Raw genomic sequence first — 16,927 nt, forward strand, 5'->3', positions numbered from 1 at the left:
TGTGTGTGTGTGTGTGTTTCAAAACAAAATTCTAGTTTGGGGTCTATCTCTTCTGTGCTAAATGGCAGAAATATAAAGCAATCTACATCACTACTAAGTTTAAATATACCTCACCCATTCACTTGTTTTCTTATTCATTCAACCAATCAGATGTAGAAATTTTGTAGCCACTGTGATCATATTATAGTCTGTCATGATTAAAGTACAAGGTATTGCATTCCACATTCTCCAGGAATTTATAATTAAATGATATAAATTGCAAAATTGCAGAATATTGTTGAAGTATAGACTGTAAAGTGGACTATCTGTGAAAATACAAGCTGTTAGGTTTGTTATTAAAGGAACTACACTGGTTGGATGTCAGAGAAGAAATTTTCTTATCAAGTAACATAAAATTTATGATATAAACGATGAGTAGCAGTTTCACAAGGTCTGTGGATATATGGTGACAGGTGAGAAGAGAAAGTATTCACAACAGGAAGGGCTGCATAAATAAAGTCCTGGACCTGAATGAGGGTGGCTAAGAACAAGATTTGAAAACACTGCTCTTCCAAGTGCAGTCTAGCTAAGATGTAGCATGCAAACGAGAAACCGGACTAAACAAAGCAAAAGGAACAGCACACGATGAGTGGTTTTTCAGTAAGCATGTAACTAATAGCTGTTATTTGAAAAGTGTGCAAACTTAACAAAATATGCGGAATCGACAAAGAAATAGCATGTGGGCACACCACAGAGATATAAATGCTATTCAGAACTTTAGTGTTACTTTCGATTTGTTTGTTTTGTTTTCCTCCTTTCAAATGCTGCCAAGGATAGAAAGAACATAATTTTAGAAAACAGTTTAAATGAAATCAGAAAGAAAACTGTTCTTTGCATTTCATTGTGTGAGAAAACATTCTACAAAAAATAATAGAACTTTTAATAATCTGATGAATATTCAGTAAGATTTAAGAAATTATTTTATAGAAGTGTAATAAACTAACATTTACATACTGATGATGAATTATATAATCAATAGACTGGAAAACTAGTGACAAAATAAAGAGAAGCTGACTTGATCCTAAATGTCTGCTCTGCTTGACTGACAGCAGCCATTGGAGTTCATGTCACAGTGAAACAGAACAGATAAAAGGGACTCACTAAGCATGAATTTTAGTTGGAAGCAAGGATGTGCGATGTACAAGGAACTTTGCACAGCCACACCCCTCACAGTTCTCAGGACCCACAGCTCACCAATTTCCCACTGTGTATTTGAAATCATATGACAATGAAAGAGGAGGAAAAAGGAAGGCAGGCAGGAGAGGAGGAAATGAAAATTATCAGAAAGCAGAAGCCCAGATGGTTTTACTGGTAAATTCTACCAAGCATTTCAGGAACAAATGTTATTAATTCCAGTATTGCATTGCATGTAGAAAGCATTCCATGTGAAACCACCATTATCATTATTCCAAAAATTTGATGAAGACATTGCAGTACATAAATTTGTAGATCATTTCTCATGAACATAGATGCTATGTGTATAATCAAATACTAGCCTGTAGAACACAGTAATATACACAGACATTATACTCCATGGTAAAAATCACACAAATAGAAAATAGATATGTGATTGCCACAGTTAGGGAAGTGGAGGAAATAGTGATCAGTGGGTACAGAATTCTAGTTTTGCAAGAAGCAAGAGTTCTAATGGTGTATTCCACAACAACACAAATATAATTAACATGACTGAACTGTACATTTAAATATACTCAAGATTGTAAATTTGGGATGGGATTTTGGCATAGCAGTTAAAGTGGTGCTTGGGACATCAACATTCTATAGACAGGCCAACCACATGAGAGATAGACTGTTTTCCCTACTCCTGGCTTTGATTTGTCCTAGGCCTGACTATGGCAGGCATTTCCAAAGTGAACCAGAGAATGGAAGATCTGTCTGTCTCTGTGTTACTGCTCTTCAAAAAAATATGGAAAATGTTATGCTATTTATTCTTTAGCACTACACACACAAACACACACACACGCGCCATGATCAAGTGGGATTTATTCAAGTTAGGCAACGCTGGTTCAAAATTTTATTTTTTAATAATTTATTTATTTATTTGAAAGTCAGAATTACACAGAGAGAAGAGGCAGAGAAAGATAGAGAGAGGTCTTCCATCTGCTGGCCCACTCCTCAATTGGCTGCAATGGCTGGAGCTGTGCTGATCCAAAACCAGGAGCCAGGAGCTTCTTCTGGCAGTTGGGACATTTTCCACTGCTTTCCCAGGCCACAGCAGAGAGGTGGATCGGAAGTGGAGCAGCTGGGTCTCGAACTGGCGGCCATATGGGATGACAGTGCTTCAGGCCAGGGCATTAACCCACTGCGCCACAGCGCCAGCTCCGGTTCAAAGTATTTTAAACAGACTAATATAATCCACCATGTAATTTAGATAAAAGGAAAAAAGTATGCAATCATATTGACCTGATGTAAAAAAATTTTGACAAGATTAAACACTCATTTATGATTCATTCTTTATATTTTTCCCATTCATGATTTTTAAAAATACACTCAGCTGACTAGGAATGGTGGAGAACTTCCTCAAGTTGATGAAAAAAAGTCTCCAAAAAATTGCAGCTAAAATCACACTCACAGTTGAGGAACACAACGCTTTTTGCCTGAGTAGGAACAAGGTGATGTGAACTAAAGCTTTTTTTTTTTTTTTCCTTCTCAATGTAGATGTAATAGTACTAAATTGAAATGTGATGGCCTTTGCAGGTAGGGTCTTTGGAAGGTATCTAAGTTTAAATGCAGTCATGTGGGTGAAGCGACTTGTAGGGTCCAGTGTCCTTATGTGAAGAGGAGGAAGCCAGAGAGCTCCCGCAGTCTTGAGGAAACAGCCAAAGGTGGCTCTCTGCCTACCAGGAAGATGTTTGGCAGACATTAACTTAAAAAAAAAAAGATTTATTTATTTATTTATTTATTTGAAAGACAGAGTTACAGAGACAGAAGCAAACAGAGAGAGACCTTCAATCTGCTGTTTCACTCCCCAAATGGCTGCAATGGCCAGGGCTGGGCCAGGCCAAAGCCAGGAGTCAGGAGTTTCTCCCAGGTCTCCCATCTGGATGCAGGGGCCCAAGCATTTGGGCCATCCTCCGCTGCTTTTCCAGGTGCATTAGCAGGAAGCTGGATCGGAAGTGGAACAGATGGGACTCAAACCAGTGCCCAGAGGGGATGCCGGCTTGGAGGTTGAGGCGTAACACCCTATGCCACACATCGGACCAGACTTTGACTTTGAAGGAATCTTGATTTTGGCCTTTTCAGGTTCCAGAATTCTGATGAATAAATATTTATTATTTTACCCTTCCAATCTATAATATTTTGTTCTGGCAGCTCCAAAATGACTGAGCCATAGGCAAAGGTACCCTTCTCAGCATTCCTAATGAGTCTCTTGTTAGACATTCTAGCTGGTACAGTTGACAAGAAATGTAAACAAATGGAGCCCAGATCGGGAAGGAAAGAAAAGCCATGTTTATTCTCAGCCGGAGTGGTTGCCTATGTAAAAATCCCAAAAACAATTTCATTTTTTGCCATCACAATTAACTTGCAAGTCTGTGTTCACTCATCTCCTATTAAAGCACATGTAGCTCAAAGAGGAAGCGAAAATGAAGAATTCTGAATATTCTCATAGCAACAGACTTGCAAGGGGAGTTATCCATAGGAACAGGCATGCTCTCTACATTGCACAGGATTTCTATGAGTCCAGGGTTATTTTCTCAAGAGGAAACAAATGCTTTTATCCATTTAGTGACTACTTGACATTTTCACAGAGGGTTATAATGATCATAGGTAATACATCACCAGGCTTTTCCGTGTTGTAAAATTTATGACAGAGATGCATTTGTCAAACTCTGTGAAGGCACTGTGTGGTTGCTTATGCAGTTTTAGCTTTTCTGGTAGTCCAGCAGATAGGGACCATTTAATAAACTCTGTGCTGCTAGTCACAATGATGTCCCGCTGATACCATCTGGATAGCTGTAGGAATTGAGTTTATTTCTACTGGTAGGAGCCAGAGTTGAGCCAGGGAATAACTGCCTCTCCAGAAAGGTTTAAACAAAAATGTACAATCAGCATGCTGGTTGACTGGTTGTAGTATAATGTTGTGAGCAGACAGGATAGGGACTTCATAATACAAAAGGTTGTAATAATCATTTATGTGGAAAAAAAAAAACTTGGAAAGTAAAGTATTTTAAACTTTTCCATTTTACCTAATAAACAGTCATCCTAACAATTACCTTTCTTGTTCTGCATAGATTGTAGTCCTATATAATTTCATCAACTTAAATCCACAGGCATAGGGTCATTTGTGCAATCATTCAGTCATTGTTTCCTAGGAAACAGACTAGTCAAGAGATGAAAAATGGCCACCCACTTTCTTTCCCACTATTATTTGATCTGCACTAATCCATGTAATTCATAAGTTTTTTTCTTTTTCTTGCTGCTCATATTCTGCTGTAGTTTTATGGATGCTTTAGAAGCTCATTTTAATTTAATATTTTATACAACCCTAAAATAGAGTTGTTAGTGATTTTCAAAAATGGCAAAATTCTTTACTGGCATAATACTTGTAGAACTTTAAATTCCACTGTAGCAGAAATGAACAATACTACCATATATTTTCTGAGAATTGGTGGGTGATAAAAATTATATATGGTAAGGTAGAATTACTTTTTGGAAAATGTATTATGATCTTGATCTTCATATGAAATAAATTATTTAAAAGATACCTAATTGAAATTGCGCTGTTGTGTTGAAAAAATTACAAATGATCTTATGTGATGTTGAGCTATCTTTAAGTATAGACATATATGATTGTTCATATACCATGTAAGTCCCGAATATTTAGTAAGGAAATAATGCTTCACCTCAGTATTATTTTTCTAGTTTTCTAGAATTTAGTCTTTACAAATACTCCATGTCTTAAAAAGTCAATTTATATAGAAATAAAGCATGAATAGATTGTTATGTAATATTAAATATACATGAAAAACTTGTTCTCAAATTCACTTTACATTTTCACTAATGTCCTTCTTTAACACACTGTGGGCATACACTGGTTAAGACTGCTCACTGATTTCAATGTGACAAAGAAAAATGAATTTTGCAAGGTATCGTCTGTAGAGCTGAAGCTGGTACCTGGGGATTTGCACAGGTATTTTGGTCTCTGGATCATGGGCAAACAGCATTCTACTCCAGAGGACAGAGTTGATGCCTGGCCATGCAGAAGATATTGGTGAAAGGGTACATTGCTTTGTACTTGGATATCATCTATTGAATTGAACTTAAAAGTGGCAGGCTCTAGATAATATTAAGATTTTCTTAAGTCATTGATTAAGAAAGTCAGCATTACCTATTTAAAACTGTATGTTACATTAATGTCTTGCATTCTAGAGCCTGTACAACAGATGATATTGCAATTCATTTGGACACCATACATTCTGTTTGTTTTTTACTTGTAACAATTTCATACATACATTAGTCTTTTCTATCAATGAGCATTTTAAACATTTTGGAAATGGAATGTATGTATAATTCTTTGGATTTCTCCCCCATTTCATTCATACTCAAGAGACATATTCAGGGCTACATTTCAAAGAATGTCTGTAATATTGATAGCACATTGTAATTAATAAATGTGTGAAATTAAAATAAATAAATAAATATGTTATAGGAACACATAAAAATGGTATCCTACAATTGGCACAATAAGAAATCATGAGGGAAAACAAATAATATATATATATACATATATATATATATATATATATAAAACGATATCTGGGTAGAGTAATTTATAGAGTTACCTTATAAAAATGTTACACACTGAGGGCCACATCTGTCTGTGGTACCAGCAGCCCATGTGGGCACTGGTTTGAGTCCTAGCTGCTCCATTTCCAATCCAGCTCCCTGTTAATGGCCTGGGAAAACAGCAGAGGGTGGGCCAAATGCTTGGGCCCCTGCACCCACATAAGAGACCCAGAAGAAGATCCTGGTTTCTGGTTTCGGATTGGCCCAGTTCCGGCCATTGTGGCATTTGGGGATGGGATGTGGGGAGTTACAGGTGGCTTGCCCAGTGTGCCACATGTCCACTATTATGCACATCTTACATGACTGTGGTACATTTATTAAAGCTAAAGTTGTATCTGATAAGCTCCTGATAACCAAGCTACAGGATTTATTACCGTTTCCCTTATTTATCCACTAATGTCTTTTTTTTTTCCATTTGAGAATTCAATCTTAAAGATCACATCATCATTTTGGTTTATTGTCCCTGAGTCTGTGACCATCATTCTTGCCAGACCTTGACAAATCTGAAAGGTAGTGGTCAGTTAGTCTGTAAAACACCCCTCCATGAAGGTTTCCTTGAGGTCTTCCCCTGATGAGCTTGGGGCTATGCGTATTGAGCAGAGGATCAGAGATGAAGTGCCCGTCCTCTCACGTCATATCGTGAGACCCACGAAACCTACAGGACTTACTTTGTTTTAGTTGTTCGTGGTCATTCTGTTTTGTGATGATCGCTGTATCTTCTGTCTCCTCTATTCAAAATAAGACTGTATATCTATGATCATTTCATTTGTTCTATGTTCTCTAATTCCTGCTAGTAACTGTCCAAATGTCCCACTTTGTACTCTAAAGGGCATCTGGTTTTATTAAAATGTGATGTTCCTGATGTTGGGCACATGAGTCTCAAAGAAAATTAGTGATATTTTGGAATATGAGTGTTCTCATTTAGACTTTTCCCATATTCCTTGGCAGAGATCAGTGCATAGAGCACCTTTATAAAATATTAAGTTTCAGACTACAGATGTGTCTGCATTTTGTTCAAGTGGTATATTCATTCAGTCACTAGTTTTTCTTTTTGCCATGTTACGCTATTGGAGAAGAGAAAATCTAGTGATTTTATTCCTATACTCTTTTAAATATGAATAATCCATACATTATATTTTTCTATAGTTCTCAGAGGTTATGTAATATAGTACATAATTTTATTGGATGACATAATAAAGCTAAACTTATCCTATAATGATACTTCAAATGTCCATGGAAAATGGAATTAGAAATAATTTATTTTCATTAAAATCCTTTTTGAAATCCACACAAGATTTAAAAAAGAATACACACATTTTCACAAACATTTTTATGATACTTTGTGGTTTTGAGAAGTATTTAAATGTTTTAAAAGGGACTGTAGGAAAATTCCCTGATATGGAGAAAGTGGCATACTAATACATGAGGCACTCACATAGAACTCCTTATAGATATGACCAGAAAAGATCTTCTCCGTAACACATTGTAGTTAAACTTTCAATAGTCAAACATAAAGAAAAGGTTCTAAAATGTTCATGAGAGAAATGCCAGATTACTTTTAGAGGATCTCCAATTAGACTCACAGCTGACATCTCATCAGAAAACCAACAGGCTAGAAGAGAGAGACACAGCTCAAATCTTAAGAGAAAAAAAAAACTGTCACCCCAAAATATTGTAACCTGCAAAACTCTCACTTATGAACGAAGATGAAATAAAGACCTTCCATAAGAAACAGAAATTAAAAGAATCTGTCATCACCTGTCCAACCTTATAAAAGACACTTAAGGATGTGCTATACACAGAAATATAGCAATCATTATGAAAGAATTTGAAGGCAGAAAATTTCCCCGTAAAAGCACAAAGGATATCCAAAGGAAACAATAGGAATATTTACAGAAAAATGGCAGGGCTGAACCATTCCTTATGAATAGCAACCTTGAATATAAATGGCCTAAACATAAAAGATATATAAATACTGGAAATGAAAGGATGGAAAAAGATATTCCATGCTAATGGAATGACAAAATGATCATGTGTAGCTCTCCTAATATCAGACAAAACAGACTTTAACACAAAACTGCTAAAATAGAAAAGAAGGGAACTATATAATGATTAAAGGATCAATTAGCAGGAAGAGGTGACTATAATAAATGTGTGTGCACCCAATGCCATGGCATCTGGCTATCAAAAACAAATGTTAATGAGTCTGAAGGGAGACATAGACACCCCGCTTTCATCAATGGACAGATCAGCTAGACAGCAAATCACCAAAGCAACAACATAGCTAATCTACACTATGGACCAAGTGGATCAATTGATATCTACACAACCTTTTATCACACAGTTGCATATACACATTCATCTCATCAGTGCATAGAACTTTCTCTAGGATAGACCATATGCTAGGCCAGAAAGCAAGTCTCAGAAAATAAAAATAAATTGAAATCATATCACACATCTTCACTGAACACAATGAAATAAATCTGGATATTAACAACTCAAGAATCTCTAGAAAATACGCAATACATGGAAAGTGAACAACATGCTCCTGAATGAACTGTGAGTCATAGAAAAAAATTAAGGGATATCAAAAAATTCTTGGATATGAATGAAATGTACAGTAAACAAATCAAAACTTATGGGATACAGCAAAAAGAAGTATTATGAGGGAAGTTTACAGCAATGAGTGCCTATATCAAGAAATTGGAAAAATCTCAAATAAATGAGCTATCAATGCATCTCAAGCAGCGAGAATAACACAAACAAGCAAAACCCCAAATTAGTAGAAAGGAAGAAATAATTGAAATTAGAGAAGAAATAAACAAAACTGAAATAAAAAATTCAAAAGATCAGTACAATTAAGAGCTGATTTTTTTGAAAAAATAAACAAAACTGATAAACCATTGGCTTAATTAACAAAAAAGATCAAGAGACCAAAATCAATAGATTCAGAAATGAAAATGAACATAACAACAGATACTACAGAAATAAAAGAATTATCAGGAATTACTATAAAGAGTTATATGCCAACTATTTGGAAAATCTTGACAAAATGGGTAGATTCCTGGACACATACAACTCACCCAAAATTGAGTAATGAAGACATAGAAAACCTAAACAGATTAATAACCAAGATGGAGATCGAATCAGTAATAAATGCCCTCTCAAAAGAGAAAGCCCAGGACTAGATTGCTTCACTGCTGAATTCTTACAGATCTTTAAAGAAAAACTAACTCTAGTTCTTCTCAAGCTATTAAAAACAATCCAAAGGGAGAGTAATCCTCTCAAACTCCATCTCTGAAGCCAGCATCACCTTAATTATTAAACCAAAAAAAAAAAAAAGAGAGAAAGTGAACTATAGACCAATATTGCTGATGAACATAGGTGCAAAATCCTCAACAATGTATTGGCTAATCAAATCCAGCAACACATCAGAAAAATCATTCACTGGGATGAAGTGTGATTTATCCATGGTATGCAGGGATGGTTTAGCATTTGAAAATCAATAAATATGATACATCATATTAACAAACTGAAGAATAAAAACCATATGATTATTTCAATAGATGCAGAGAAAGCATGTGAGAAAATAAAACATCCTTTCATGATGAAAACATTAAGCAAATTATGTATAAAGGAATATTCCTCAACACAATCAAGGCAATATATGACAAACACACAGCCAGCATCTTACTGATTGGGGAAAAGTTGGAAGCATCCCCTCTAAGATCTGGAATCAGACAAGGTTACCCACTGTCACCATTGCTATTCGTTATAAATCCTGGAGGTTTTAGCCAGAGCCATTAGGCAAGAAAAAGAAACCAAAAGGACACAAATTGGGAAGGAGGAAGTAAAAATATCCCTGTTTGCTGATGACATGTTTCTATACATAACGGAATGAAAAGAGTCCACTAAAAGACTATTGGAAGTCATAAAAGCATATGATGAGGGAGTTGAGCAAGATGGCGGAATAGGAAGGGAGCACACTGATAGTCCGGGGAGAGATAGTTTAATAAAAGTGGAGATACTGCAGGTTCAAGGAAGAGTAGGGGAGGAAACAGCAGAAGAAACTCTTCCGGAACGCGTGATTCACAGCGGACCTGCGTGGAGAGCGTGGGAGCCCACAGTTCGGGACACCAGCAGCAGACTCAACACACCAGCGCTGGAACGCGAGGTGAGCCGAACCTCAATAGCCCGAGACACCGGCAAGCAAGCGGAGAGAGGAGACTAGAGGGAACGACCCCCCCGGGGGGGGGAAGGTGCACCAGGCTAACTGGAAGAGAGAGAGAGAAAAAAAAAAAAAGGTGACTGGTACGGACACGGGTTTCTCTCTCTCCGCTCACCTCTCAAGGGCGAGCAAGACAAAGAGCAGGCGCCATCTTGGACATACGTCAGAAGCAGAGTGACCTCAGGTCTGCACCGGCCCTGAGCCTAGCAGAAAAACCTGACTCTGGGCGGGGCGAATTAACAGGAGATTAGGACCTAGTAAATTTGTGGTGCTACTGAACTGAGACTGTGAAAAAAGAGACGGTGGGGGAGAGAACTCACGGAATTCACGTGAGCACTCTCCAGAGACGCTACAATTCCGTAACTTTGGCAACCCAATGGGAGATTGAAGGAGAATTTGAGCCCACTCTGAGGGCCGAACAGATTCCCTGTGTGGTCCTTGGGAAAGAGCTTCCGATCTCTGGCTCCTGTGGGTATATCATTTGCCTACTAACTACCTCCAACTTCGTTCAGCTGTGCGGAATTACTTCCCTTTTGAATCAAAAAAAAAAAAAAAAAAAAAAAAAAGAAAGAGAGAGAGAGAGAGATTTACCACGCCTAACCTGGGAGTGTCACCTTTGGCACACCAAACAGAGCTCTCAGGCCACACCCATCTCAAGCCCTAAGGCTCCATCAAAAACAGATAGTCCACTTAATCTAGATTCATAGTATAACAAGAAAAAGCACCACAGTGAAGAAACCAAATATCTCCAATATGCCAAATAACAAACGCAAAAACTGAGGTAATAAAAACAAGGAAGTCACCATGACGCCCTCAAATGAAAAAGACACCCCAATTCAAGATTATGAAGATGATGACATAGAAGAAATGCAAGAAGCAGATCTCAAAAAATTGATAAGAACATTAAGAAGTTCTCAAAAACAAATTCTTGAACTACAGAAATCCTTAATGGACAAGATAGAAAATCTCTCTTGTGAAAATGAAATATTAAGGAGGAATCAAAATGAAACGAAACAACTAGTACAACAGGAAACTGTGATAGTGATTGAAGTGAAGAATTCAATAGATCAAATGAAAAACACATTAGAGAGCCTTACAAACAGAATGGGTGAAGCAGAAGAGAGAATATCGGACTTAGAAGACAGAGAACAGGAAAGGATACAGTCAAACCAAAGAAAAGAAGAGGAAATTAGAAATCTAAAACATATTGTTGGGAATCTTCAGGATACTATTAAAAAACCCAACATTCGGGTTCTAGGAGTTCCTGAAGGCATGGAGCGGGAGAAAGGATTAGAAGGCCTTTTTAGTGAGATATTAGCAGAAAATTTCCCAGGTTTGGAGAAGGACAGAGAAATCCTAGTACAGGAAGCTCACAGAACCCCTAATAAACACGACCAAAAGAGATCCTCACCACGACACGTTGTAATTAAACTCTCCACAGTGAAACATAAAGAAAAGATCCTAAAATGTGCAAGAGAGAAACGTCAGATTACTCTCAGAGGATCTCCAATCAGACTCACAGCTGACTTCTCATCAGAAACTCTACAAGCTAGGAGGGAATGGCGAGATATAGCCCAGGTACTAAGAGAGAACAACTGCCAGCCCAGAATATTATATCCTGCAAAGCTATCATTTGTGAATGAAGGTGAAATAAAGACTTTTCATATCAAACAGAAATTGAAAGAATTTGTCACCACTCGTCCAGCCCTGCAAAAGATGCTTAAAGATGTGTTACACACAGAAACACAGAAACACGGTCATCAATATGAAAGAAGGTAAAGGAAGGAAACCAAGGAAGGAAAGCTCACAGCAAAAGATCACAGGGAATTCAAAGCATATATTAGAATTTATCTTTGGCAAATGGCAGGGCAAAGTTACCACTTATCATTAGTCACATTGAACGTGAATGGTCTGAACTGTCCAGTTAAAAGACACCGATTGGCTGATTGGGTTAAGGAACAAAACCCATCTATTTGCTGCTTACAAGAAACACATCTTTCCAACAAAGATCCATACAGACTGAAAGTGAAAGGCTGGAAAAAGATATACCATGGCAACAGAAATGAAAAAAGAGCGGGCGTAGCCATCTTAGTATCGGACAACATAAACTTTACCACAAAAACTGTTAAGAGAGACAAAGAGGGGCACTATATAATGATTAAGGGATCAATATAACAAGAAGATATAACAATTATCAATGTATATGCACCTAACTACAGGGCACCAGTTTATCTAAAAGATTTATTAACGGACTTAAAGGGAGACTTAGACCCCAATACAATAGTACTGGGGGACTTCAATACTCCACTCTCAGAAAAAGACAGATCATCCGGTCAGAAGATCAACAAGGATACAGTAGATTTAAACGACACTATAGCCCAAATGGATCTAACAGATATATACAGAACTTTCAATCCTACAGCTAAAGATTTTACATTCTTCTCAGCAGTACATGGAACCTTCTCTAGGATTGACCACATACTAGGCCATAAAGCAAGTCTCAGCAAATTCAAAAGAATTAGAATCATACCATGCAGCTTCTCAGACCATAAGGGAATGAAGTTGGAAATTAGCAACTCAGGAATCCCTAGAGCATACGCAAACACATGGAGATTGAACAACATGCTCCTGAATGAACAATGGGTCATAGAAGAAATTAAAAGAGAAATCAAAAACTTTCTGGAAGTAAATGAAGACAACAACACAACATATCAAAACTTATGGGACTCAGCAAAAGCAGTGTTAAGAGGAAAGTTTATATCAATAGGTGCCTACATGAAGAAATTGGAAAGGCACCAAATAGATGAGCTTTCAATTAACCTCAAGGATCTAGAAAACCTACAGCAAACCAGACCCAAATCTAGTAGGAGAAGAGAAATAATTAAAATCAGAGAAGAAATCAACAGGATTGAATCCAAAAAAAACATTACAAAAAATCAGCCAAACGAGGAGCTGGTTTTTTGAAAAAATAAACAAAATTGACACCCCATTGTCCCAACTAACTAAAAAAAGAAGAGAAAAGACCCAAATCAATGAAATCAGAGATGAAAAAGGAAATGTAACAACAGACACCACAGAAATAAAAAGAATCATCAGAATTTACTACAAGGACTTGTATGCCAGCAAACAGGGAAACCTATCAGAAATGGATACATTCCTGGACACATGCAACCTACCTAAATTGAACCAGGAAGACATCGAAAACCTAAACAGACCCATAACTGAGACAGAAATTGAAACAGTAATAAAGGCCCTCCCAACAAAGAAAAGCCAGGACCAGATGGATTCACTGCTGAATTCTACCAAACATTTAAAAAAGAACAAACTCCAATTCTTCTCAAACTATTCAGAACAATCGAAGAAGAGGGAATCCTCCCAAATTCTTTCTATGAAGCCAGCATCACCTTAATTCCTAAGCCAGAAAAAGAGAATTACAGACCAATATCCCTGATGAACATAGATGCAAAAATCCTCAATAAAATTCTTGCCAATAGAATGCAACAACACATCAGAAAGATCATGCACCCAGACCAGGTGGGATTTATCCCTGGTATGCAGGGATAGTTTAATGTGCGCAAGACAATCAATGTGATACACCACATTAACAGACTGCAGAAGAAAAACCATATGATTATCTCAATAGATGCCGAGAAAGCATTTGATAAAATACAACACCCTTTCATGATGAAAACTCTAAGCAAACTGGGTATGGAAGGAACATTCCTCAATACAATCAAGGCAATTAATGAAAAACCCACGACCAGCATCCTATTGAGTGGGGGAAATTTGGAAGCATTTCCACTGAGATCTGGTACCAGACAGGGATGTCCACTCTCACCACTGCTATTCAATATAGTTCTGGAGGTTCTAGCCAGAGCTATTAGGCAAGAAAAAGAAATTAAAGGGATACAAATGGGGAAGGAAGAACTCAAACTATCCCTCTTTGCATATGATATGATTCTTTATTTAGGGGACCCAAAGAACTCTACTAAGAGACTATTGGAACTCATACAAGAGTTTGGCAAAGCAGCAGGGTATAAAATCAATGCACAAAAATCAACAGCCTTTGTATACACAGACAATGCCATGGCTGAGGAAGAACTTCTAAGATCAATCCCATTCACAATAGCTACAAAAACAATCAAATACCTTGGAATCAACTTAACCAAGGACGTTCAAGATCTCTACGATGAAAATTACAAAACCTTAAAGAAAGAAATAGAAGAGGATACAAAAAAATGGTAAAATCTTCCATGCTCATGGATTGGAAGAATCAATATCATCAAAATGTCCATTCTCCCAAAAGCAATTTATAGATTCAATGCAATACCAATCAAGATACCGAAGACCTTCGTCTCAGATCTGGAAAAAATGGTGCTGAAATTTATATGGAGGCACAAGAGACCTCGAATAGCTAAAGCAATCTTGTACAACAAAAACAAAGCCGGAGGCATCACAATACCAGATTTCAGGACATACTACAGGGCAGTTGTAATCAAAACAGCATGGTACTGGTACAGAAACAGATGGATAGACCAATGGAACAGAATAGAAACACCAGAAATCAACCCAAACATCTACAGCCAACTTATATTTGATCAAGGATCTAAAACTAATTCCTGGAGCAAGGACAGTCTATTCAATAAATGGTGCTGGGAAAATTGGATTTCCACGTGCAGAATCATGAAGCAAGACCCCTACCTTACACCTTACACAAAAATCCACTCAACATGGATTAAAGACCTAAATCTACGACCTGACACCATCAAGTTACTAGAGAACATTGGAGAAACCCTTCAAGATATTGGCACAGGCAAAGAGTTTCTGGAAAAGACCCGGGAGGCACAGGCAGTCAAAGCCAAAATCAACTATTGGGATTGCATCAAATTGAGAAGTTTCTGTACTGCAAAAGAAACAGTCAGGAGAGTGAAGAGACAACCGACAGAATGGGAAAAAATATTTGCAAACTATGCAACAGATAAAGGGTTAATAACCAGAATCTACAAAGAGATCAAGAAACTCCACAAAAACAAAACCAACAACCCACTTAAGAGATGGGCCAAGGACCTCAATAGACATTTTTCAAAAGAGGAAATCCAAATGGCCAACAGGCACATGAAAAAACGTTCAAGGTCATTAGCAATCAGGGAAATGCAAATCAAAACCACAATGAGGTTTCACCTCACCCCAGTTAGAATGGCTCACATGCAGAAATCTACCAACAACAGATGCTGGCGAGGATGTGGGGAAAAAGGGACACTAACCCACTGTTGGTGGGAATGCAAACTGGTCAAGCCACTATGGAAGTCAGTCTGGAGATTCCTCAGAAACCTGAAGATAACCCTACCGTTCGATCCAGCCATCCCACTCCTTGGAATTTACCCAAAGGAATTTAAATTGGCAAACAAAAAAGCGGCCTGCACCCTAATGTTTATTGCAGCACAATTCACGATAGCCAAGACCTGGAACCAACCTAAATGCCCATCAACGGTAGACTGGATAAAGAAATTATGGGATATGTACTCTTTAGAATACTATACCGCAGTAAGAAACAACGAAATCCAGTCATTTGCAACAAAATGGAGGAATCTGGAACACATCATGCTGAGTGAAATAAGCCAGTCCCAAAGGGACAAATACCATATGTTTTCCCTGATCAGTGACAACTGACTGAACACCAAAAAGGAAACCTGTTGAAGTGAAATGGACACTATGGGAAATGGTGACTTGATCAGCATAGCCCTGACTGTTAATGAACAACTTAATACATTGTCCCTCTTAGTAGTCTTTTTGTCTGTTCTACTTAATATGACTGGTTTAATTCTGTAGTTAATACACAGTTATTCTTAAGTGTTGAAATTATCTGAAATGTGATCCCTGTTAAACATAAGAGTGGGAATAAGAGAGGGAAGAGATGTATAATTTGGGACATGCTCAAGCTGACTTGCCCCAAATGGTAGAGTTAGAAACATACCAGGGGATTCCAATTCAATCCCATCAAGGTGGCATGTACCAATGCCATCTCACTATTCCAAGTGATCAATTTCAGTTCACAATTGATCATAATGAATGGACTAAGAGTCAAAGGGAGCACATAAACAAGTCTAGTACCTGCTAACACTAACCGATAGAATAAATAAAGGGGAGAGTGATCCAACATGGGAAGTGAGATACTCAGCAGACTCATAGAATGGCAGATGTCCTAAATAGCACTCTGGCCTCAGAATCAGCCCTAAAGGCATTCTGATCTGGCTGAAAAGCCCATGAGAGTATTTCAGGCATGGAAAGCCAAGACACTCTGGCAAAAGATCTCTGTGAGTGAGATCCCAGTGGAAAGAACAGGTCTTCAAAGAAGGAGGTACCTTTCTCTGAAGGGAGGAGAAAACCTCCACTTTGACTATGACCTTGTCTAAACAAGATAAGAATCGGAGAACTCAGAGGGCTTCCATAGCCTTGGAAACTCATGACTGGAGCATAGGGAGATTACTGATGCCATAGACAGGAGTGTCAATTGGTAAAGTCAACAACAGGAGTCACTGTGCACTTACTCCTCATGTAGGATCTCTGTCCTTAATGTGCTGTGCATTGAGATTTAATGCTATAACGAGTACTCAAACAGTATATTTCACTTTGTGTTTCTATGGGGGTGCAAACTGTTGAAATCTTTACTTAATGCATACTAAACTGATCTTCTGTAAAAAAAAAAAAAAAAAAAGAAATTATCAATTCCCAACTTGACTCTCACTGGGATTAAACATGACAATAGGTCTGATCTGATTTCATCATCATTTAAAAAAATAATCTATTATTTTTCACTTTATGTTTCTGTTTGGGAGCAAACTGTTGAAATCCTTA

Source organism: Oryctolagus cuniculus, chromosome 13 (assembly GCF_051225735.1).
Source record: "Oryctolagus cuniculus isolate XC-2025 breed Fujian yellow rabbit chromosome 13, ASM5122573v1, whole genome shotgun sequence".
NCBI lineage: Eukaryota > Metazoa > Chordata > Mammalia > Lagomorpha > Leporidae > Oryctolagus > Oryctolagus cuniculus.